General features: G+C 36.3%; 1 protein-coding gene across 3 annotated transcripts in view; it reads left to right on the top strand.

The window, feature by feature from the left end:
* Positions 1–25,994, top strand: part of NECTIN3 (nectin cell adhesion molecule 3) — a 130,492-nt gene that overhangs the window by 89,697 nt on the left and 14,801 nt on the right. The window lies entirely within an intron of this gene.

Here is a 25,994-nt window from a genome sequence, read left to right as displayed (position 1 = left end):
GACAAAACTTGTTAAAGCATCCTGAGTCTAACTTAGTACATCAGGCCCTTTTTCACACAAAAAAATCCTTTTTGGAATTTAATGGAATCTGTTATTTCCCCCTAAGTTGAAAAACAACTTCCTAAGACACTGTAAAGCACCTTCTTGGCCTGGGTTACATAGTTCCCAGCCTAGGTTTCAGACTTCTGCTTAAAGCCAGTTTTAGAAACCTGTGAATTCAGAAAAGTTAATTCAGAAATTTGATAAACGGAATTGTTATTTTAAAACTAACTGGAAAGATTATAAGTTCTTTCTGAATTATTCGGAAATGATGCATCATTTTCCTTCAAGAATGACATGGTCAGAATGTGGAATTCCAAGATACCTCTTGACTTCCTCTCAAGCTCTGTGTTTGCTCAGTGGAGGCCCATCCCAGCTCAGCATGTGTACTGAGAAGTGTTAGTTTTTTTGGGGCCCATCTACCCTGACCACATTATGATGTTCATCTGCAGCTGTTGCAAGGTGTTCAGATTGTGTAAATACAAATGGCATAAACACTTTAAAAGAAGTGCAATCCTCAAAAGGTTAGGTGGACTCAAGCATTCTGTAAAGCAACTATTAATAATGAGCTTACAGTGGATACTTCATTTGAATTTGAAAAATACAGAAACGAGCCTGTGAAATACCAGTAAGAGCTATGGAATAAAACTACTGATGCAATGAAGACAGTTGAAAAGATCAAATGCCAAGCTAAATGTGTAATGAACAAATTGAAGAAAAATAAAGGACTACAGAAAGTTCAGGACATCAAAGAAATTAGACAAAACTCATCTTGACTTCTCTTGCAGCAAAGGAAAGCAGCTGGAAGAAAAGATGATACAACAGTTACAACAGGATGCAGACATGGCAGAGGTTTCTTAAAAATCTCATTGTCTATAACCTTTTCTATATTTACATTTGAAAATCTCCTTTGGAGACTTAGAACCTCTAAATTATTGACTTATTTTTTATATAAGGTCACTCAAATGAAAGGTGATTAAAAAATCATCTACATTGCTGTCTACAGAATGTCAGATAATATGAATGTTTGATTGCATCTCATTGTTAACTCTTTACTGATAGATATGTTCGTAAATACAGAAGTGAAACGTGGACATAAAATAGTTAACGCTATTTGGTTAATGGTACTAGGCAACATTTATATAATGACATTCAAAAATTTGTGGCTAGTGATATATATAAAGTAAAATTTTCTTTGCAGTAAAATATGCCCTTTATTATAGAAGGGAGGATATAAGGAGCCAACAGTTTGTATGAAAATAGCTCAAATAATATTATTATTTCTTATTTTGGTTTATTAGCATCTTAGAACAAAATGGCCTTATATAATGAAGCCTAGTTATGCTGGACTGTTTTGACCTCTTTTAATTATTCTGACAGATAGCTGGGGATGAGAGCCAAATAACATTTGCCTGAAATGACTGACACTATGTACTTTCTGCTTGGGCAAATACTCAGTTCTAACTTGTGATTCCTGGTAGAACAAGCTTTATTTTTCGAGCCTAGCACTGATCTGGAAGCAGATATTATCTCGGTGCCTTTTACAATTTGTTGTGTGTGTATTTTTTTAAAAAAAGGCCACACAATAACTTTGGAATACATACTATGGGTAGAACATCTGTCTGTTATTTGCACACAAAACCACTTTTAATGGGTACAAAGTTAAATTAGGAGGAGTACATTCCAGCTGAAGTATTATCAACTCCAAATAAAGCTTTGAGGACTTCCAAAGGTAAGAGTTCTGATCCCTTTGGCCATTTATTGAGAGAAAGAGACACACTAGGGTGACTATAGTTAATGTATTGAATGTTCTTGCTACAAATAAATGATAAATGTTTGAGCTGATGGGTGTGCTGATTGCACTGATTTGATTGATACACATTGTATGTGAAAGTCATATGCCATAAATATTTACAATTATATATCAGTTTAACATTTTAAAAAACATTTCTAATGTAAAAAGTACCTCTCAAACTGGATTAGCTTCTTAATTTATATTTAAATATGAATCTTAAGTAAAATAGTGAAAATAACCATCTTGATTTAGTGTTTTTCTCTCATGTGAATTGTATATACTTAGGTGAGGACAATAAAATCAATTGAACTGTAAGCTTAGAATAGGACTGGGATAATTTTGCACAGCAGCTTTACTAATGGTACATTGTTGCTTCAAAACTCTCTCTCTCTCTCTCTCTCTCCCTCCCTCCATCCCTCCCTCCTCTCTCTCTGTCTCTCTCTCTCATCTCTCTCTCTCTCAATAAATGGCCAAAGGGATTAGTACTTTACCTTTGGAGGTCCTCAGAGCATTGTTTGGAGTTGGTAATACTTCACCTAGAACTTAGTAGAAGCTGTTTTTTCCTTTGGGGGTCCTCAAGGCATTATTTGGAGTTCATAATACTGAAGCCTAGAACCAAGTAGAACCTTTCTTTTTCTGAGGAGTATTATAGCATAAATGTTATTATAAACAAAGTACACTTGATACATGTATGCAATGACTGCTATTTATACAAAATTTAAATCTGCAAATGGAATCAACATGTTTATGGGTTATTAAAATTGTCTAATTTCTTAGGTTCTTTATAGTACACGTGTTGAAAATAAATGATTAAGTGATTAAGAAAAAAAAAATTTACTACCTCACGAGACATTATATTTCTTTTTTGATAGGCCAAATTGCTAGCAAATCTACCCTCCTTTCAACTTAATTAGCCCTGATTATGATCTCTATAATTTAAAAAAATCTCTTTAAGCATTTTAAGCTACATTTATTAAGAACATAAATTTTTTAGCTCACTTTTTATACATAAATTAAATGCTTGCAACAATCCTTCAGGAATTGATAGCCTTTCAGATATTTATAGTTCTCTGACTTGCTGTCACTATTTTATTTAAACTAGCTTGAGTACTCCCAGTATTTTTAACCATTTCTAATATAATGTATTTTATCTCCCCTCACTGGTCCCTCTGTTTCATTGAACTGTAATATTCCTCATGAAATATGTTTCTGGAACAAAATAGAATACTCCATGGTGATAAGTGCCAAATGAATTTATAACCTTTTCTAATCCCTGTACTTCTGTTAAAATTATCTGCTTCCATTTCTGCATATACGTATATATATTTCACAGCTAGCTACCATCTTAATATCTTAAAATCCCTGTCAATTCAGACATCTTCCATACAGATATATACATTTTGTTAACCTAATTGTGTTTCTGTCCCTTAAATTTAACCTTTCTTTTAGATTAATGTTCCTTTTTTGCCAGTTTTTTTTTTAGAGTCAAGATTCATAAATTTTGATTTTTCTAGTGCCCTGAACTGATGTGAAAAATGGGAAACCAAAGTGATAAGACCCAAAACAACAGTAAAAGAAAATGGCCAAACCCAGTTGGATTATCAAAATCAGTTATTAGTATCTTGCTATTTTTACCAATGTTTCACATTAACTCTTTTTTACATGATTTTTTTTTTTACTTTACATATTTTTCCACTGTGTAGTTTTTTTTCTTTTTGCAACCAAAGTGATGATCATTTATTTTCCAATTTTAAAAATTATTTCTAGTGGAAAATTGGAGCTAATGGGAGAATAAAATAGAATGGAGTTTAGGGGGCCGGGCGCAATGGCTAATGCCTATAATCCTGGCACTTTGGGAGTCCGAGGCAGGCGGATCAGGAGGTCAGGAGATCGAGACTATCCTGGCTAACACGGTGAAACCCCATCTCTACTAAAAATACAAAAACTTAGCCGGACATGGTGGTGGGCACCTGTAGTCCCAGCGACTCGGGAGGCTGAGGCAGGAGAATGGCGTGAACCTGGAAGGCGGAGCTTACAGTGAGCTGAGATCGTGCCACTGCAGTCCAGCCTGGGCGACAGAGTGAGAATCCATCTCAAAAAAAAAAAAAAAGAATAGAGTTTAGGGAAGATGAGTTTTGGGAACGGAATTAGAGAATGAATTTATATCTCTAGTAATCTTGAAAGTAAGAATTAGTGTGACGGTATGGAGTAAAAGTAGAGTAGGGAGAAATATTAGATATGTGTGAGCTTCCAAAGCTTTTCAAACACAACCTGGAGACTAAGGCATATTATACTAATGAGGTAATTAAAGTTTCAAACAGAAATTGCTGTCTCACGGTGTTAGTCTGGCACCATATCCACCTTGTTTCTGGTGGTTAAATGCTGCCACTTGGCCTTTGTCACTGCAAAGTGCCATTTTTTTAACTCACTGCCATGCTTGGGTCTACAGAGAAGAGCAACCAGTGAGTTCTCAAGGATGCCAGATCTCCCCTCATGAATGTATTTCACACAGAATTGGTAAAGGGAATGTTCTTAAGACCTCTGGAGCAGGGGTCCCCAGCCCCCATGCCACAGACCAGTATTGGTCTGTGGCTTGTTAGGAACCAGGCCACACAGCAGCAGGTGAGCAGCAGGGGAGTGAGCATTACCGCCTGAGCTCCACCTCCTATCAGATCAGCAGTGGCATCAGATTCTCATAGGAGCGCAAACTCTATTGCGAACTGCGCATGCAAGGGATCTAGATTGCATGCTCCTTGTGGAACAGTTTCATCTTGAAACCATCCCCTGTACCCTGATCCATGGAAAAATTGTCTTCCATGAAACCCATCCCTCGTTTCAAAAAGGTTGGTCACTGCTCTTCTGGAGGACAAAGTTAACAGGTGATTAAACAGATCTTACATAAGAGAAATCCACCTTAGCATTTTATCTCCTTAAGCATTTGAATTCGTTCTTCTACAGTATATCAAGGAAGTTCTAGAATTTCACCTTCATTTAGTGTAGTCCACCTTTGAGCCTGGATTTCAGTCAGCCAGCCAACCTGTTACCACTAACAGCCACTCTTAATACATTGAATCCAGAATCACAACTTAGCAGATCTGTATAAACAAATTTTAACATTTAACATTATGATCCTTCCATTCTGATCCCAACCCCTTAGCATCCCTCTGCATGTAGATTCTTAAGGTTTCTGTCTCTAATTTGGCAATATCTTGCAGGGTTTTCTTGGGAGGGCAGGTCACTCTTTGTGATTTAACCTCTGGGTTAAATAGATCTTGAAAATTAAACACTGCCTTTGAAAAAAAACTCAGTCATAGACAGTTAAAAGGAAATATTTGGCACTTATATAATTGATATGGTTTGGCAGTGTCCCCACCCAAATCTCATCTTGAATTGTAGTTCCCATAATCCCCACGTCATGGGAAGGACCTGGTGGGAAGTAATTGAATCATGGAGGCAGGCTTCCCCATGCTGCTGTTCTTGTGGTAATAAGTTCTCACGAGACCTGATGGTGTTATAAGGGGCTTTTCCCCCTTTTGCTAATGTGAAGAAGGATGTGTTTGCTTCCCTTTCTGCCATGATTGTAAGTTTCTCAAGGCCTCACCAGCCATGCAGAACTGTGAGTCAATTAAACCTCTTTCCTTTGTAAAGTATGCAGTCTCAGGCTTTCCTTTATAGCAGCGTGAGAACGGACTAATGCAATCAAACTGCCTAGAAATCTCAGATAAATTCACCAATTCATTATATATATAATTTTGCTTACAGCACCACAGCTAACAGTGTTGTTAAACTTTTTCCTACCATATAATGATTCCCTTTCAGCTTCCAGTAACATTTTCCTGATATTCCTTTAAGCTTTTACCAACAGCCTCCTTGAAGACCATCAAGCTTCTTCTGTTAGCTGTCTCTTTTAAGACCCTTCCAACATCTGCCCATAGCCTGGTCTCAAAGCTGTTGCCACATGTTTTAGGTTTTGTTACAGCAGCACTCTACTTCCAGGTGTAAAAATCTTTTGGCTTTCTTTTGCTGTGTAACAACCTAAATTTAGTGGCTTAAATGAACAGCAGCCATTTTATTACTCTCTCTTATGATTCTGAAGTTGACAGGGTGCTTTGTGAGAAGCCCTGGGCAGCTTAGGGTTTCTCACATAGTTGCAGTCAGATGGTGGCTGGGGCTGTTGTCATCTGAATGCTCACTCACTTGTTTGGTTCCTGGGATAACAAAACACAAACAGATGGGGGCTGAACAGTTTACACTTCCACTGCCCAAGGGTCTCTCTTTATAGTCTTTCTACATGGTCTCTCCAGCATGGTAGCTTCCTAGTAGCTAGACTTCTTTCATGGCAGCTCAGGATTCCTGAGGTGCATGTTCACAGAGAAAAAGGTAAGTGAAAGCTGTGTTACCATAGGATCACTTCCACCATACTTTAGTAGTTGAAGCAACTACAAAGGCCCACTCATAAGGCAAGGTTTTATGTAAACTCTAGTTCTTAATGGGGGAGTGGCAGTATTCTGGAAAGTCTGTGTGACTAGAAATAATGCTGTAGCAGTTTTTGGAAAATACAGTCTGTGTCCTCTGTGTTGTCATATATCCAGAATGTTTTGAAACATGCAAATATAAAACTAAAATGCAGGGTAAATATCAATAGAAGTCAGTAAATCTTTGCAAGGTTTGTAATGTCACTTTATAATTCATTTGCCTTATATTTGCATTGTATTGTTATACATCATTGGATAGTCATAACATCTGCTGACCAATGAAAGACTGAAAGTAAAATTTTAATGCTAATAGGAAAGAATTAATTAGGGAAGGCTATGAGAGGGAAGATTCATTTTATAGGTGGTTAATACATTAATTTTTTATGTCACAATGATTTTTTTCTTTGTGCATTGTCATGACTGCAGTTACTTGAATAAGTAGTATATTGAGAAAGAGGATTTTCTAATTTTTATATATGGATAGATCAGATCTATAAAGTAAATGGAGAATTCAGAATCAAGAAAAGATTTCCCAGTGAAAAGATGAAACAAGTACGATCTGGGAATACTATCAAAGTAAATCTGAAAAAAAAAAAAGGTCAAATAAGAAACAGGAATTACTATTTGTGAAACCAAAAGAAAACCTAAGTACAAAAGAAAAGTACCAAATATGCAAAGTATTTGTATTTCATAATTGATATATTGATAATCAAATGTTTGTGATATTTTTAACTAGAATTAAGATTTGAAAGTTAGCAAAATATCATAGTTTTAAGAGCCAGTTTTTGTAAATCTTTACCTTGTATACATTTATCATTTTTTAAAAGTCTGGTTACCAAGATATATCATTTACATCAAATTTAAATATTTAATTTCCTCAAATATAGTTATATTTGTTAAATATGTAGATGCTTTATGTTGAAGCTATCTCCCATGTGGAGTCTTTCAGCTTTATTTCTGTCAGCTGTATACCATCATGTCCTGCCCTGGTTTTGCATAGTCAGCCTTCAAAGGGGGTTTCTTTCCTCATCTAACTACCATTAGCAAATACTGTGACTGAAATATATTACCATATGTTATATATTTCCACACTGCCTTAACAAAGTACCAAAAACTGGGTGACTTAAAACAACTGAAATTTATTCTCTCACAATTCTGGAAGCAGAAATCCCAAATCAAGGTGTTGGCAAGGTGTCTGAGGCCCTGAGGGGAAATCTTTTCCATGCCTCTCTTCTAGCTCCCCGTGGTTGCTGGGAATCCTTGACATTCCCTGGCTTATAATCTTTACATGGTGTTCTTCCTCTCTATAACTACATTTTCTTTTTCTTACAAGAACACCAGTCGTTGAACTAGGGTCCACCCGAATCAGCATGTCCTCATTTTAACTTGATGACATTGGCAAAAATTCCATTTCTAAATAAGGCCACATTCACAGGTACCCAGGATTAGAACTTAGATGTAACTTTTTTGAAAACACAGTTCAACACACACCACCATGTAACTCAGGCACTAGACTTAATGCCAAAAGCATGTTGAAATGACAAAACATTTCATGCCTGTTTCATCTTTTATTGTCAAAATTTTACCATTGAATACAGCTAAGCTTAACTTTAATCAGAATGCAGATACTTTTTTTTAAAGCATTCTTTTTGCTGTCCACATTATACAGTACCTGAACTGATGAAATTCTTCAGCCAAAAGTTGTTCACATGACATGTTAGATCTTTACTACTTAGAGAATGAGATGGGTTTCTTCAAATATGGCTTTCCTGAAAGAACCAGAATATGTATGAGTAGACAGAATCTTTTAAGGAAATGTAAGGAGAAGACTGAAACTGCCCCATACTGCCTGAGTATGGTATGGAATTGACAGATGAGCCATTGACAGAGCACAAAGGAAGTCTTTTTAGTTCTGATTTTCCCAGAGGGCAAACTTGGATGCTTCACCATGCCTGTAAAATTTTAAAAGCCATCACAGATAAGTAACTTGGCTACTTTGCATGAGCATCACTATTCCATAAGCTTGTATTAGTTGCACAGTGGGAGGCTATAGTTATAGAATAATGAATTACTAATGAGTAAGATACTCTATTTCAAGAACAATATTTGGGAAATTGCCTGGTCTGAATTGTAGCCAAATATGAATAAAATAAATAAAAGAGAGATAGCTGAATGCCAACAGTAATTCAGAAACCAGTAACCTAAACTCATTCTCCAAAAAAGTTTTCCTGAGCTGCTAAATGTGGCAAAATTAGATACTTCTTGTATCAGTCAGGACAGACTTGGTTATGCTGCAGGAACCAGCAATCCTCAGATTTCAGGGACTTAAAACAGCAAGTTGGTTGCTGCATGCCTGAGGTCTGCTGCAAGTTTTGGTGATGCTCCTGAGTAGCTTCTCTACATTTGCCAATTTAGAGTTGCAGTTTCATGTCAACACGTACCGCCATAGTTACTGGAATTGGCAAAGGAAGGCTAGAGAATTGACCCCCAGCAATTAAATACTTGAAGCTTGAAGTATCTTGAACTTGAACTTTCTCTTTCTCCCATTCTATTGGCTCCAGCAAGTCACATAACTTCAAGGGGGATGGGTTATATAATCCTCCCGAATACCTAGAAAGAGGGGAACAACATGCCAGTGAACAATATTATGTCCCCCGTGCTCGTTTTCTGATCCCTGTCCACTTTCTTGTGACATGATATACAACCGAAGAAAACAATGAGCAGCAAGGAAATTGAATGATCCCCAAACTAAACTCATAATTATCTACCTCATTCCTTTGTAGAACCTGTGGAAGTCTCAGATGGGACTACATTAACTATTCTCTGAGTTATAGTTAAGACTAGGAAATCAGCCCAAGATAAATGACTTTCTTATATTATCCTGTTTTCTGTGCCTACTTGATGTTTATCTAATTAGAGATCTGGGATGAATCTAGATTAAGGTCTGCCTTTAAGAGACAGAACTCCTGGGTGCAGCATGAATGTGGATTATTAGATATGTATAAATATTGGCTTTGGTAATCTTGAGGAGAATGATCCTCACTTGACAGTAATGATCAAAAGCTTTGAGTCCATTCTCTTTAGCTATATCTCAAGCCCTAGTAATCTTTCTGTTTAGAATTTGTATCACTAAAACTATGTATATTATGTATATGTGAATACATGTAATGTAGGAATAATATATAAGTAGTAAATAGTGTTTATAATATTTAATAAAGATAGGTAGGTAGGTAGGCAGATTTGAACCCATAAATGACTGAACCAGATGTACATGTAGGTGATTCATCCATTTGAGCTAAGTGATTTTTGCATTTTGTAGCCACATTCACTTTGTAAAATTGAACGTCAGTTAGAAGTGAATTTTTGCAATGAGTCAAAAGATATTTAAAGAGATAACTCTACATCTGGAGATATTTCTGCAGCTGGGAAATAGTTCAAGAATAAAGACTAGCAGACTAGTTTGTTAGTACTATTTTAAGAAAGGCATTAGAATCAGCATTTTCAGCGGTAAGGGACCTCAGAAAGCACATTATCTAACCCCCTTTCCTCTTTTAAGTACATAATTACTATCTAAAACAACATGCAATTTCTTCTAATATTGAGAGTTGTAATGAGACACTAGCTGTTCCTGAGTAAAAGGGCCTATGCTAGCCATAAATAGAAGGATGAAGTGAGTTCCTCTTAAAAACTGACCTATTCTTTATATTTGTTGTTATAATCACAAAAAAAACAATAAAAGCTCAATTTTTTTATATTGAATATAAAAGCTGGTGTGTTGTAGATACAACTTAAAGTAGGTTGATGAAGATGGTGAAAATAATTCTGTGAGTTATGGGAAATAATGAGAGACTCTGCTGGGGATTGGTAAGTAAATGGGCGTTAGAACCTTTGGAGGTGAGTGGTCTCCTTTGCTGGTGGTATTTTTGTGTCTCCCTGTGTATAAACTTTATATACACATCTGCTCCAGGGTGAGCAGAGAGGCCACAGACATCAGTGTCTGTGTCATTGGGAAAAAGCCCCCTTTTCACAACAAGAAGATTAGGACAGCATTATAATCCTAGGCAACTCACTTTTTTTCTTTTTTTTGGATATTAGTTACCAGCTTCTGTGTTAGGCACTCCATACAGGTGACACTTGGGACTAGAAGTGTTTTGGATTTCAGGTTTTTTATTTCAGACTTCAGAATATTTGTGTTGTGCTTACCAGTTGAGCATCCCTAATCTGAAAATCTGAAATGCTCCAAAAAGCATTTTCTTTGAGTGTCACATCAGTGCTCGAAAAGTTTAGAATTTTGGAGCATTTCACATATTCAGATTAGTGATACTCAACTTGTAGTAACCTTGGATGAACAGCCAGATAAGGGGGAAAAAAATAACCTGCTAGAAATACAAAGAGCTGTGATAATACAGAGGAGAAGATAGAGGCATTAATTCTAGTTAGGAATCTGCGAAGGCTTTGCAAAGAGAGACAGTAATTTGAAGTAAGTATTTAAAATGGAAGAATTTTAGTAGGCAGAGAAGAAGCAGAAGACATTCCCAGGAAGAGTAAATAGGTGAGCAGAAGCAGGAAGACAAGAATAAGCTAGATACGTTCATACACACATACATACACAGACTTCCTACCCCCCTTCCCTTTTATATCTTCCCCTAGTACTTATTACTAACATATGTATATGTGTGTGTGTGCGTGTATATACACACACATATACACGCACACACATATAAATGTTTTTCTATCCTATTAGAATACATTAGGAATAATATACAAGTATGTACATTAGGAATATTATATATCCTATTAGAATACATTAGGACAGGAATTTTTTTGTCAACACTGCCCTGTCTTAAGCATCTACAAAAGTGTCTGGCAAATGGTTGGTGCTCAAATATTTATTGAGTGGATTAATCAATCAAAAGTGTTTGAGAAGCGCAGTGACATGATCTTATACTTTGGGAGGACAGTTCACAAGCTGCTATAGGGATAATTTGTAAAAGCAGATTCTGGGCAAAGGAAAGTTCAGAGACTACCAAAAGAATATAGGTTTTCAAAGCTAATCACAATTGAGGATAGGAGCATGCCTTAGTTATTTGAATCCTCTACTGCTGCCTTTTAGCATATGTCTGGCACGCATTAGGCATTCAGTACATTGATGGATAGATGGTTGCATCTGTAGTTATTAGAGTAATATCTATATCATTTAGCTCTTAATTCTATAGTCCTCCCTATATTACCTTGTACTGGGGCTCTGTAAGTTTTCGGATTACTAGAATAATGATTAGGGAAAAGAAAACAAATAGACTTTTCTTTATTCAAAAAGAAAGGAAATCCTTGGACAAATGTAGTTTATACTAGTATATCAGGACTGTTCACTTTTTTTTTATTTTTATACTTTATGTTCTAGAGTACATGTGCACAACGTGCAGGTTTGTTACATATGTATACATGTTCCATGTTGGTGTGCTGCACCCATTAACTCGTCATTTACATTAGGTATATCTCCTAATGCTATCCCTCCCCCCTCCCCCCACAAATTTTTTTTTTAAAGAGAATACAGTTGGATATTCAAGATGCTTGATGTCTTAAATCAAAATTTGACATCAAGCATAATACAACATACTGGGATATTGTCAATAATATTTTTGCCTGCTAAATTATGCTCAAGGATAAGTAAAATGCATTATCATAGAAAATTAATAGATTATAAGCACAGTTACTAGAGCACATTTTAAAGTTGTTGATGATTATTCCATTCATTTCCACAGTCTAATGTGGAGATGTCCTTTCTCCATTAAAACACTCAACGACAACTACGTTCTATTTATCTCCTAACTCCTGGAAAGATGCCTAAAATCTCAAACTAAGAATTAGGGCAACAGTGTTATATTCAGCTGCAGTAATGAAATTGCAAATATAAATATTAATGCATATGGAAGCATACCAATCAAATGAATCCCTTAGAAGTGAAAACTCATGGATACATGGATTTTAATTTTGATGGTTATTGCTAATGAATTTATACTTTGTACCAATGTACACTGCCACTGATCGCATATAAGAGGAAAGTATGCTCTTTAGTTATTAGCTAGCTTGGCATTTAACAAAACCATTGCTATGCTACTAAGTGATATACTGTCCAGTTGAAAGTGTTCTTGTGTGCCCCCCTTTGTCTCTATCCAAAGTGTGAGCTCTTATACACTGATGTATTGGATAAATTTGTCTGTTTATATATTAAGTGAAATGCTCTTTAAACTTTTATTCTTCCTTCCCATATTTAAGCTGAAGCATAAATCTCCAACTCTGTTCTTCTTTATTAGGTATGAAGATGAAGAAAAGTGAAAGGTAGAGGGATACAGTAAGTGAGGGTAGGATGGAATTAGGTTGGTGATAAAACATTAAAGCTTTTATTGAATTACTCTATTGTGAATAATAGCTATTATTGAGCACTACTTATATGGTAAGCATTGCTACAAGCACTTTACATGAACTGTCTCATTTAATCCTTACAGTCAACCCCTCAGGTGGTAATTATTGTTTTCTCCCTTCTATCAGTGAGGAAACTGAGGCTTTAAGGGATATTAAGGGAAAAAAAAATTCAGTGATACTTTATTAAAGCATAGTAAGGCAGACTTTATTCAGGACCATAGAAATAGATATAGGGAGTCTTGCGATAGGGGAGAAAGATTGGGCTTAATCCTGAATACAGCATATGCAAGTGGGCATTTATAACCAAGGAGCAGAGTGGGGGTCAGAGGAAACATCAGAGGTAAGGGGAATATCTGGCTAAACCAACCTAACAGGATTCCTGTTGAAGACAGGGCAGTGTGATCACATACTACCTGGGAGATAGTGGAGGATGAAGCACCTGATGAGCTATGTGGGATGATCATATATTGAGGGTGGGAAATTCTTGCTAAACTAACTTAGCAGGGATTGCTAAAACACATATTTTATGAGGAAGTGGACAGATGGGCCTTGGAGAAGGTTCAGAAGACTCACTCAAGTTTGACCAAGCAAGGAATCTTTGTCACAGATTAAGTAATTTTACCAAGATCTTCTTTAATATACAGCTTCTGAGTTTGGGTTCTTCTATTCCTTGCTGCCTACCAACCAAGAGAACATATGTTAATACTAATTAGAGCTGATATTTATTTAGCATTTTCTACATGTATGGCATTGTTCTAAGTTCTTTATACACATTACCTCATGAAATTCTCATAACGTTGTGAAGCACATGCCATTATTATCCTCACATTTAAGATAAGCATACTGAAGCTCAGGAGGTTAATCACTTCGTTAGTGCCACCATCTATCTGAGGTAGAATTAGAACCCATGCAGTCTAGCTCAAGAGCCTGCAATGGGTTTCAAGTACTGAAAAGATCACTGGCTTACCAGTGAAGGAGATGGATTTGGATTTGTGTCCCAGCTACATCATGAGTGAACCCTTGGGGGAAATCCTTTCACCTCAATTCTGTTTCCTCATGTAAAAGGAGGGTGTTTGTTTCTCCATAGTTCTGAGGGACTACTTGCACTAACACTTTAGGTTTATCAATGAAAGGGGTTGACCAAGTGTGCTACTTCTCATTCATCAGTTGTTGAGGATAACCTTAGACTTTAGTAGTTATGTTATTCCACAGCCTCTGAGATTGTACCCAGAAGATGCTCACCTTCTGCAATTTAATATACCATCCTTTTCCCAACACATCAGGTGCATTTACATCTCTGTAGGACAGAGCTCCATACACCAGTGCATATTGACATTTGAAACCTACTTATAGAGATATTATATGACCCTACTGCACATGTGGGTGGGACCTCATAAGAAAAAAAAAAAAAACTCTGGAAAGCAGTTGAAAGATACACATGTCATCTCCTGGTAAGCTTAAGAAAAAAGTTAACTTACAGTGTAAAGTGCACATATTTTCTTAGAACAATTCACTTCTTTATTCAACTTGCCCTGCTAAACGTCTGTAACCAGATTTGTGGCCAAGTACTTGAAGTAGATTATTCTCAACATTTTATAAAATAAGGAAACATTGAGGCATTTTTGCTGACAAAGAGTTACGTAAATATTCTGCATCTTCTTGTTTTGAACAATATGCAGATTCAACTAAAATGATATTTTAAAATAAAGAAATTGGGTACTTTGTACTGTCACAACTCTTTTTTCTTATGGACACTTGCCATATTTTAAGACTTTTCTCCATGAGTTCTACAAGTAGATTTTTTAAGCCCTGTAATCTTAGTGCTTATCGTTTTCCCTTGTGTTTGTAGCAGCTGTTTCCTTTCATGATCCTCTTTCTTCCTTCTAACTTCCTCATTTTAGTGCCTCTCATCACCGTCACTCCCCTACTTCCAGCTCCACATACACTCATGCGTGTGCACACAAGCATACCCATACATCATTTATTATTCTGGGCACTTGTCACTTCGATGCAGAAGGCTTAATGATACTATGTTGAGATACATATGAGGTGACATAAACATTCTTAGATCTTGGATGAGGAAGGATAGAAATAAAAATAATATCATTTCCATCTACTTTTACACATTTAAAGTGTCCAGAGTTATCTCGGATTTTGTTTTACAGAACTTTGGATTACCTCAGCTTCTTTATGTGCTCATTTTTTAAAAGCTTACATTTCTTCAAACCTTACTAAATGTAAGATGGTATTGTGTTCAAAAATGATACTATTAATAGAAGAGAAAAAAAGGAAAGTGGATCCTAAAGTTGAATTATTGAACATGCTGACAAATTAAACTTTCATGCTTAATGGTGACATAATACTCATTATAGAATTCTCTACCCACAAATTGTTATCAGGTAGATATTTTTCCTATTGACCTGTTTCCTTGATCTGCCATTTACCATGCACATTGGTTGGAGGCCCCATTTTTCTATAAACACTTTCTGGCACCTAGACTTATTTTTGAAATCCTGCACATGTTGTTCTGAGAACCTTTTGTGTTTTACTGTATATTATCCAGTTTCCTCAGGTCTTTTAAACATGAGATTACAGCAAATCATTCCAAGCTGCTGTGAAAGAAAGTGATAGAAGATTTTTTACATCTTTTGAAGTCACTTATATCCAGTATGATCTTTCCATTTTTTCCTCCAAGCAACTTTCATACAAATGCCATATTCTTCTAGAAACAGGGCTACAATCAAAAGTAAACAATTGTGCCTTTTTCTTTAATACATAGATGATGCATATTCTCTTTGATGTGTTACCCTTTCTGGGTCTGTTAGGAAAACTTGACTCCTATTCCAAGAGCATGCCACTCCCCTTTAATACAAGATGCTTCATCTCTGTGAACAAGGAAGATCTATTTCTGAACCTGCATCTGCTCCACATCTTTACAAGACCAGTGGTCTTTTCCTGCAGGTGATAACATTTAGCCCCTCCCATTTTCTTACATCTTATTATCAAAACATGAACAGCTTTCATCTCTTCTGGATCTTTTACCTGTAATCATACATGATTTTTTCAGTCAAGATCCTCTGCAGGGCTTATAAACTCTTATGCATCTGTTTCAGTTCATGGCAGTCTTACACCTTCTGCTGCACCTCCCTGAACCTCACAATTGGTTTGTAATATGAGCTGCCCACTCACCACCCAGGGAATTTACAGTCTTTGTCCTCTCTTGAAGAACAATCGCTTCTCCCTGTAGTCAGCCCCTCTAATACATTCCTTTCTTCAGTTGAGCTGGTATTCCTTTCTCCTTCTATTGTTGTTTTGAAAAATCTGTGTTGTGATTTCCTGGGTAGAATATGATCCTCCTCACTCTTAGACTCAATGTACAGTAATAATCTCTTTTATTATCCACACTGCTATCCTTTCATAGACAAATAGTATCCTTTTGTCTCACAAGCCTTTAGTAAAGTTTACAGCCTACATTTTTTCTTATTTCTTCTCCTTTTTTTTTTTTTTTTTTGTACACCTGCAGCTTCTGCATACTTGATTACAGTCCATTGCTATTTTTTGCATGGTTTTGTTTCCCCTTCTTGACTCCCTATTGTTAATAGTAAAATCCTGGATTCTCCTGGGCTCTGAGAACCTAGCTATCATCATCATCATCATTATCATCGTCATCATCATCCGGATTAATGTTTCTCAAGTCCTGCTCTCACTGTGTTACTTTCACCTAGGATCTGGGTGGCTCTGGAGGCTTGGGACTCTGAGTCTAGCCCTATGTGATGTGACTCCACCATACCTAACTCAGTACTCCCAGTATGTTCAAGTGAGTTCTCCCATCCAACCAATAAAGTGTGAGTCCTCACTAATACTGGTTAACCTTTACCTCTTCATAGCTTATGTTGATTGCTGTAGCCTCTGAACCCCTGTCATTTCTGTAGTCTGTATTGTAAGTCTTCAGTGTATAATCTACAATTTCAAAAATCTCTAAGCAAATCAAGTTTTTCCTAACCCATTTTGCACTCAAGTCTGAGCTGAACTACTGATTCTCACAGTGTTATTTATAATCATTTTTCTCACTTAATATGAACATTCAGTTTTGCACTGCAGATATATTTATGTGCTTGATCATAGGGTTCTGTACCATATCCTGCTGGAGGTGCTTTATAAATACATGGACTATATACCTGTAACTTTTCTAAAATCAGAAAAACTCTGAATTCCAAAACACATCTGGTCCTAAGAGTTTCAGAAGAGAGATTGTAGTGATTTAGTCTGATTGTAGAATCAGACTTGTAGTGATTTAGCCATTTAATCATATTAGGTCAGCAGGTAGTTACATGTCTACAGTGTGCTGGGTACTGAAACAGGAGGGTTCCTTGATCCCTTTTGAAGGACATACAGCAGGGTTGTGGCTTGCCTGTTCCATCACCACTGCTGCTCAAATCACTGAGGTTTGGGGGGAGCGGGTGTGGGGTGAGCATGCAGACGGACAGGTGCAAGAGCCCAAGTGGGCATGTGTTACAGTGTGCCCTTTTAGCCCTGTCTGTAGATGGCTTGAGTGTTAACCAGCTCACTGGACCCTCTGCCTTTCTGCAAGGGCAGAAGGCCATTGTGACAACTTTCTGTATCCTGAACTCTTGTCCAGTGTCCTGGTAGAACTGGGTCACACACGGACTCAGTCGATCAGTGTGGACTTGAAGGATGAATGCAGGATTTCATTGAGTGGTGGAGGTGGCTCTCAGTGGGATGGATGGGGAGCTGGCAGCAGGGATGGAGTGGCAAGATGATCTTCCCCTGGAGCCTGGCCATCCAGCGGCCAAACTCCTCTTCCACCATCCTCAGCCAAACTCCTCTCAGTGTTGAGATGTTGCTCCTCTTCTCTATTTCTCTGCCACATTGTTCCACCATCCGACTGCTTGTCCCCTCCTCTCCCTGCCTGCTGGTCTGCTTCTGGAACCTGGGGTTCAGGTTTATATGGGTACAGTAGTGGGCATGGTGGGCCAAAATGCAACTTTTGGGGCATGAAAACAGGAATGCCTGTCCCCATTTAGGGCCGCTGGTCTCCAGGCTTGAGGGTGGGACCTTTGCCAGGCAACCACCCTCTTCTACCCAGTTTCTTCTGTTTGTATCAGTACCATGGGACATAAAGACAAGTAAAAGCATAGAAAGGCTTCCCATTTGTGTTCAAATTGCCTCGCTTTGTTGTTTAACCGTTTGAATGATAAGCCACATGAAACAAGATTATAAATTCCTGGAGGACAGGGGCCCATACATTGTTTTACAAGTAGATCCTACTTATGATGAGATTATTTCAGAAGATCAAATTATTAATTTTCAGTCCATTCACCTCTGTAGAGCTCAGTTCTCATAGACACAGAACCACAATTCTCATCAGATTTCAAACTAGATATTGCAAACTTGATGACATTTCTCATTGTGTTTTAACTAACTTCCTGGGACTGAGGGAAGAGCTGCTTCTGCTTCAGTAAAACCCTCTGATGGCTCCCAAGGAGGTATGCCTAGGTATTACCAATTCCAGCCAGTGTCACCCAGAGGGTGGGGCCATTCCAGTTTGTTCAGGGAGTAGGTAAAATGATAAGTATTTAACTGCTAAGTGTTTTTTGCATTGGTATTTAAAAACATTTATTTCCTCTACTATTTTTCCAAAAGTCTACATTTAGTTATTTGTTACAATGAAAATGCGCCTATCTCAACAGAGTGACACCTTTCACTATCAGGTCAAGGAATGTCATCCTGCAATGACATTTACCAATTCCACACTAAGTAGATGACCTGTTATTTGTAGTTATTAGCATGTTTTGGGGGCCAATAGAAAATACCCAAACTTTATTTGGCCATATGAATTATGTGTACATGAAGAGAAAATAGTTTTCACTGTTCTTGCCTCATAGAGTGGCATCTAAGTCAGTATCACTATGTGAAAATGAAATAGTGACGCTGTAGGGTGAATTGAAGACATAAGAAAAATCCTTGACTCATTTTATTAGCCATGCAACCTACCTTCACTGGAAGGATTCTTCAGCTTTTGTATCATCTGCTTCACTTACCTTTTAAAGTCACTGGTGTTGTGAGCCTTCATCCTAATCACTGATGCACTCTGGCTCTCCTGAAGTCATAAGCTGGATTCTAGCTCAAGCTGCCTCTGTGCAGGTCACTTAAAACTTTAGTGTTTCTGTGGGGAAAAATGCCAAATTGAGACTACAGTTACTTCTCTAATTCAAATAAAACTGCATTCTTTGGGTTTTATATTTACAAAATTGGTGTTCCTGAAAGTTAATATTAACTTTCCATAGCAGACAGTTTATCTTTGTATTTTACCTCCTTAACCATTATTAGGTTATTTTCCTTCAGAAGGAGAAACTATATATGTTACCTTTATTTTCTTTTTTTTTCTTCTGGGAATATGTTGAAAAATATTCAGTTAATTAAGATCCCAAGAAAAATACATGTATTAACTAAATATGTTCAAGAGATAACTTAGAAGGCTTATAGAAAGTATTTCATTTTCTACATTTCTTTTACACCCCCAATAGGAAAAATAGATTGTTGGTAAGGGCAATTATTTCTGTATTGTCTTATCTTTCAATAAGAAGGAATATAAGGGAACTGGCATTCTTCACTTAGTATATAGCCTATTGTTTTAGGATCTAAAATACATTCAGTATTGAAGATTTTGGGAGGCCTTTTCTGTTTTGATTTTTACTTTCATTTTTGCAAAGAATGGCGTAAATTATTAACTACATGAAAAATCTTAACAGAGTGTCTTTTTCCAGTTCTGTGAGTGAAGGGTCAGCAGTTAGCTTTGAAATTACTTATTTCAAAAAGACATAAAAATTAAGTTTTTAAAAAGAAGAACTTAGTTAATATATGAAATAAGGTGGCATTTTTAAGGAAGCCCACATTTATCTATACCCTTATCTTTTTATTCATTATTTAAAAATATATATCTAATTTTTCTCTAATTGATATTTATTATACATGTAGATAAGGAAGATATGAAAGCAAGAAGGAACTTAGATACTAGATTAAATATGAGATTTGGGAAGGCCCATATTAATGATCTCTAGAGAGGAATTCAATTTTGGTTCTTATTTTGGCATGTAAAATTTTGATCATTACAACATCTAGTCAGTAATGGAATGATTTTTGGCATAGCTTCTCTGAGAACACATCTTTTAAGATGTGTGTTTTTTAAGATACTATGTAGTAGTAAGATGATAGGTAATATTTCTGTACTTGTTGGCTTTGTGGCAATACTGTGCTTGATACAGAAAAGGCAGCTACCATCTTTGAGGGTGTTTGGGTGTGTAGATTAAACTGAGGTTTACCTTATGGGAAAATTTGGAGATAAAATGGTGTGAGTGGGTAATTAGGTACTGCATTAGGGCATCGCATTGAAGAGCAGAAATGCCCATTGTCAAAATGACAGCCTGGTTTTCTGATGTTAAAATGTGTAGGCATTTATTAGTTATGGAAAACTGCATTTGTACCCCATAAATGGTTAGGATTTACAATTAAGAACATCTTGGAATTATATTTGGGTATCATTTGCCTGTAAATAATTCATCACCTTTACCATCTATCTGCTTTAATTAGATACTTTGCTTTGCATATATATTACAATTTAGGTAAAGTATCATTTTCTGGTGTATTTTAATATGAGAATTAAGCAAGACCATAAACCAAGATAAGAAATTTCATTAAAATGTGTCATATCAAATTTCGCTTTGAAAAATTAAAACCTAGAATGTATACTCAGTAGAAGTAATGAAATGTATTTACCAGTGATAACAAGAAACACTGCCTTTCTTTTGGTTAAGACAGCATTTTCAGCCACAAAGCTGCTATAACTCTGTGGTGACTTGAGAAAAACTCAGTGCTACCTTGTGGGATAAAATATCCAATATTCTTCTATCTTGCAAATAAACCTCATGATAGTAGCCTATATTTGAAAACTTTGCCATGAGGACTTTCTTTCTATAGTCATTTCTTCTTTAACTGACTCATTATAATATTATAAATTAGGGGATAAGACATTGCATTTTGAGGTACTGCACTATATCACTGTGAGTATAAACAAACACTCAAAAAGAGAGGGGAAATACCCTCCTACTAAATTTTTAAGGCATTATCCTACAACAAATGACCACTGTGTGTTCAGCCCTGGGCTGGGGTAGAATGGGAAACTCTCAGAGTCTCATTACTGCTTGAGAAAAGCCTTGCCTTTGTTTTCCTCTAATTGAGGCTGGAGCTCAAGCAGGAGGTGAAGTAACTTAGACTCGTACAGATGAAGATAAATCAGAGCATGTGGCAAAGCTCACCAGTCTTAAGCATCACTAGTCTTTCTCCTCACTTATCTGCCATCTGCCCTCTCAAATGTTTGTTGTCTTCCTGCTTTTTAGCCCCCTTTTGCAAGCAGATTAAGAGACTGGATATACTCAAGATGAGAAGTTTTATGTGATGGTTTAAGGCACAGACTTTGGAGTTACATAAAGATGAATTTGAATCTTAGCCGTACGTACTTGGAACCATTGCTCAATCATTCTAAGCCTCAGCTGCTCCATCTGTGATATGGGAAAAATGATATTGCCTCAAGGGCATAGTGTAAGACTATGAGTATAACCAAAGCATCTTAAACAGTGTTTATCTTACTATAAATCTTGGCTGTAATAAAACTTGGTTATATTATACTTTCAGGAAAATGTAATTATATTGATATGTTAAATCTCTGAGACATTTTCAATTGAAGCTTTTAGCCTGAGATTGTATAGTAAACAATTAAAAATGAGTATTAGCTAATGAATAAGGCAGGTAGTAGCGGAAGAATCTTTTGTCAGTCCTTATAAGTTGTAATTGTAGTTTTACCTAAGCTGAGCCTAATGCTGTCTATTTTAATCATGTTGCCATTATTGAGCCAACTTCCATGTTCCCTTGCCTTCTTTAATGCTAGAACCTCTCCTTCGGTCTGTCTAAGTCCCAAGGATCTAGAACCTCTTTTCACAGCATTCACTCCCTTCCCATGAACCATCTCAGACCTATCTCTGCCCTGTTCTTTGCAAGTAGTAATTCAGACCTCAAGATTTCTAGTCTAGCTGGCACAGGCAGATTTCTCTACATAATCTAGCACCCAAGATATCTGTGGGGACCTCAGACTAAAAGTGGGAGTCAGTTTCTGTGCATTGATAGTTTTTCAATAAGTGTTTACTGAGCACCTGCTTTGATAGCAGTATGTGTGGTTTGGGAGAAATCTGTCATTCTCTTAGAGGATTAACAGTAGAGGATTTATGGGATGGAATACATGGACAGAAGACATTGGGATAGAGGAACTATAAGCAAATAAATCTCAAGTCTTGGGGAATAAGATCCGGGCAGACTTTACACATTTAACTCGTATAATATGTGGTGGCAGTCTGCATTGATCACAACTGATTGTAGATACTAGAGAACAAAGAATCAACTTAAAAAATAACAAAGACAGAATTTCAAATGTAAAAGAAAAAAGTTGATTAATAATACTACAGCAACCCTGTTGACATTCACAGAGAATACTTCATAGAATTTTGAGAAACCTGCATTACTAAATACCCCTATCTTTTATAAAATTCATATATAAGAGTTGAGAATAAAAGACACCTTGAGAGGTGGATATAGCTAAATGATTAGCCTCATATTGAAAACCTTCCAGGTCTTGATTTCAATTTATGTCTCAACAAAATTACAAATTACTACCTATCATAAACCTTTTAAGCTTACTCATGAATGAGTCAGCTTTAACATTAACCAACAATGTTGAATCTGTGAATACTAAGAGTCTGCTAAATTATTAAGACATTCATGTGACTAGCATACCCATATGTGTAATTATCTTGGAGAACAGTAACAATTATGTATCTCATTAAACAACTGCCTAATTAATGTTGTTGTAAATTTTGCCTCATTAGGATACAATCTTTATAGTTGCTGATCCTGAAACATGGTCGACCTCTCTCATAACTATTTTAAAAAGTGAAAGGGAAATCAACCTTTGGTTCACAGTTTTAATAATATTATATTAATTCTTTTAGAGAGGTACTTAATAGATACGAGTGTAATATCCTATATGCCTTGAAGAATCCGTATTTTGTGAATCATATATGGTGGCCAGTTGTTCATGTGCTGCTCCTTTAGTGTGGAGAAATCATCTCTCTAGATTAGAAACTCAGTCATCCAAATCAGCAATTGGAGACTTTTTAACGGAGAAACTTCTGCATCAGGGACAGTCTGTTATAAAGTATTTATTAAGAATTTAATATGTACTTTTATCATAGCAGATTCCAGACTATGTCAATGACTTCTCAGTTTACTAAATCTCCCTACCCATGTTTCTCTAAAACGAAGTAATTATAATAAAATGACAAGTTAGAGTTTTTTTAAAAAAAACTTTGAGTTGGAGTTTACATAATACCATGCCATATTTTAAGTGTACATTTTGATAAGCTTTGCCAAATGTATACATGGATATAACCATTGTCCCTAGCAAGAACTTTTCCATCACCTGAAAAATTTCTCATGTATACCCTCCACCATCATCATTATCATCACTACCACCACCATCATCCCACACACCTCCTATCTCTGGCAACCACCGATGGGATTTCTGTCTCAATATATTAGTCATGCCATTTTTAAAGAACCTCACATGAATGGAATCCCAGTGTGTTCTTTTGCATCCAGTTTCTTTTGCTCAGTATAATGTTTTTAAGATTCACCCATCTTATTGCATGAATAAACTTTCTTTTTTGCTGAGAAGTATTCCATTTTAAGAGTATACCATAAGTTTTTATATTCATTCACCTGTTGAGGATCATTTTGGTTTAAAGTTTTGGGATGTTGTGAAGAAAAGAAAAAATTTTTCTCACTCTGTCTCCCAGGCTGGAGTGCAGTGGCACAATCTGGGCTCACTGCAAGCTCCGCCCCCCAGGTTCACGCCATTCTCCTGCCTCAGTCTCACGTGTAGCTGGGACTACAGGCACCCGCCAGCACACCCAGCTAATTTCTTGTATTTTTAGTAGAGACAGGGTTTCACCGTGTTAGCCAGGATGGTCTCGATCTCCTGACTTTGTGATCCACCTACCTCGGCCTCCCAAAGTGCTGGGATTACAGGCATGAGCCACTGCGCCTGGCCTTTTCCTGTCTTCTTTTAAATTAGCTGAGGGATTTAGTATTTTTAAATTTAAAGCCTTATTTAGTCTATTGAATTATTAGCTGTACCACTTTGTTTTTACTGTTATCGTGATTTATCTAGAGTTTAGCATACACATTTTTAACTTACCACTATCTACCTTAATATTACATAATACTACTTCATATATATTAGATGAATTTTAATATACATTTCAATTTCTTTCCTTCTTTCCTTATCAACTTATGCATTTTATTTCTCCCTGTGTTATAAACCTGACAACATATTATTACTATTTTTGTTTTAAACCATAATGTGTCTTTTTTTAAAACTACAGACTGATAAAGTTATGTTTGAAGTCCATATTCTTCAACCTGAATAACTTTTCCATAACATTTCTTATGGTACAGATCTACAATTTTTTCTTTATTTCACTATTTTTTTTTTTTTTTTTTTTTTTGGAAATGAAGTTTCATTCTTGTTTCCCAGGCTGGAGTGCAATGGCGTGGTCTCAGTTCACTGCAACCTCTGCCTCCCAGGTTCAAGTGATTCTCTGACCTTAGCCTCCCAAGTAGCTGGGATTACAGACACCTGCCACCACACCTGGCTAATTTTTTTGTGTTTTTATTGGAGACGGGGTTTTACCATGTTGACCAGGCTAGTCTCAAACTCCTGACCTGAGGTGATCTGCCAACCTCAGCCTCCCAAAGTGCTGGGATTACAGGCATGAGCCACAATGCCCAGCCTATTTTTGAATATTTTGTGGGATATAGAATTCTAGTTTTTAAATGTTTTTTCATTTAGCACTTTAAAATTATAGTTTTATTGTCTTCTGTACTCTTTTTTTTTTTCTAGTGAGAAGCCAATGATAATGCTTTATTTCTCTAATTGGACTATGTCTTGTTTTTCCCTCTAGCTAAATCTTTGATTTTCTCTTTATTGTTAGTTTTTAGCAAGTAGATTTTGAAAGGTGTTAGAGTGGCTTTCTTTATGTTTACCATTTTTGGGGTTCATTGAACTTCATAGAACTGTAGGTTTATATATTTCATAAAATTTGAAAAATTTTGGCAGTTCTTCGAATATTGTAGTTTTCCCTTCCTTCTGTGATTCCAGTTATACAAATGGTAGATTTTTTTATATTATCTCACAGATTACTAAGGCTGTATTCAATTTTTTCAGCCTTTTTCGCCCTCTGTTCTTTTCTGTTGATAGTTTCTGCCTGAAGTACAGTGATTTTTTTCTTCTGCAGTGTCTACTCTGCTACTAAGGCGATCCAGTGACTTTTTCCGTTTCAAATATTGTATTTTTTTCTAGCTCTAAAGTTCTTTTTGGTTATTTTTTATAGTTGTCAACTCTCATGTTTTGTTCATGTTTTCCTTTATAGCCTTAAACATATTTATAATAGCCATTTTAAAGTTTTTGTCTGCTAATTCCATCATATGTCATGTTATGCTTTGAAAACTCATGTTGAAATTTAATTGCCATTGTAATACTGTTGATCTAATCACCTTCTACCTTCATTAATAGATTAATACCATTATCTTTGAAGTGGGTTAGTTATCTCGAGACTCCAGCCCCACTTTTCTCTCTGCATTGTGTGCTTGCTTGGCCTTTTGCTTTCCACCATAGAATGATGTAACATGAAGGCCTTTGCCAGATGCTGGCACCTTGATATTGAACTTCCCAGCCTTCATGAGCCAAATAAACTTCTATTCTTTATAAATTACCCAGTCTGTGGCATTCTGTTACAGCAACACAAAACAGACTAAGACATGTTATTTCTGGTTTAGTTTCCATATACTTATTTTTTCTCACTTTTTTGTTTTATCATGGTCAGTACATTTTAATTGGATGCTGGACACTATGAATGTTGTGTTTTCATTTGTTTGAATTTTGCTCTTATTTCTTAATAAGAATTCAGTTATTTCTGGAAATCAGTTAATTTACTTCAAGATCAACCTGATCTTCTGGAAGTTTGTTTTTAAGTTTTGTTAGGATGGTTCTAGAATAGCCTATCTTCTAGAGCTGCTTTAACATTCTAAGGGGTGAACCTGGGTCTCTGTTGGATGTCTCACATGTTCAGTGA

The sequence above is a fragment of the Trachypithecus francoisi genome, unplaced genomic scaffold, assembly GCF_009764315.1.
Source record: "Trachypithecus francoisi isolate TF-2019V2 unplaced genomic scaffold, Tfra_2.0 Lachesis_group0, whole genome shotgun sequence".
Taxonomy (NCBI): domain Eukaryota; kingdom Metazoa; phylum Chordata; class Mammalia; order Primates; family Cercopithecidae; genus Trachypithecus; species Trachypithecus francoisi.
This window is presented reverse-complemented; position numbering and strand designations above follow the sequence as displayed.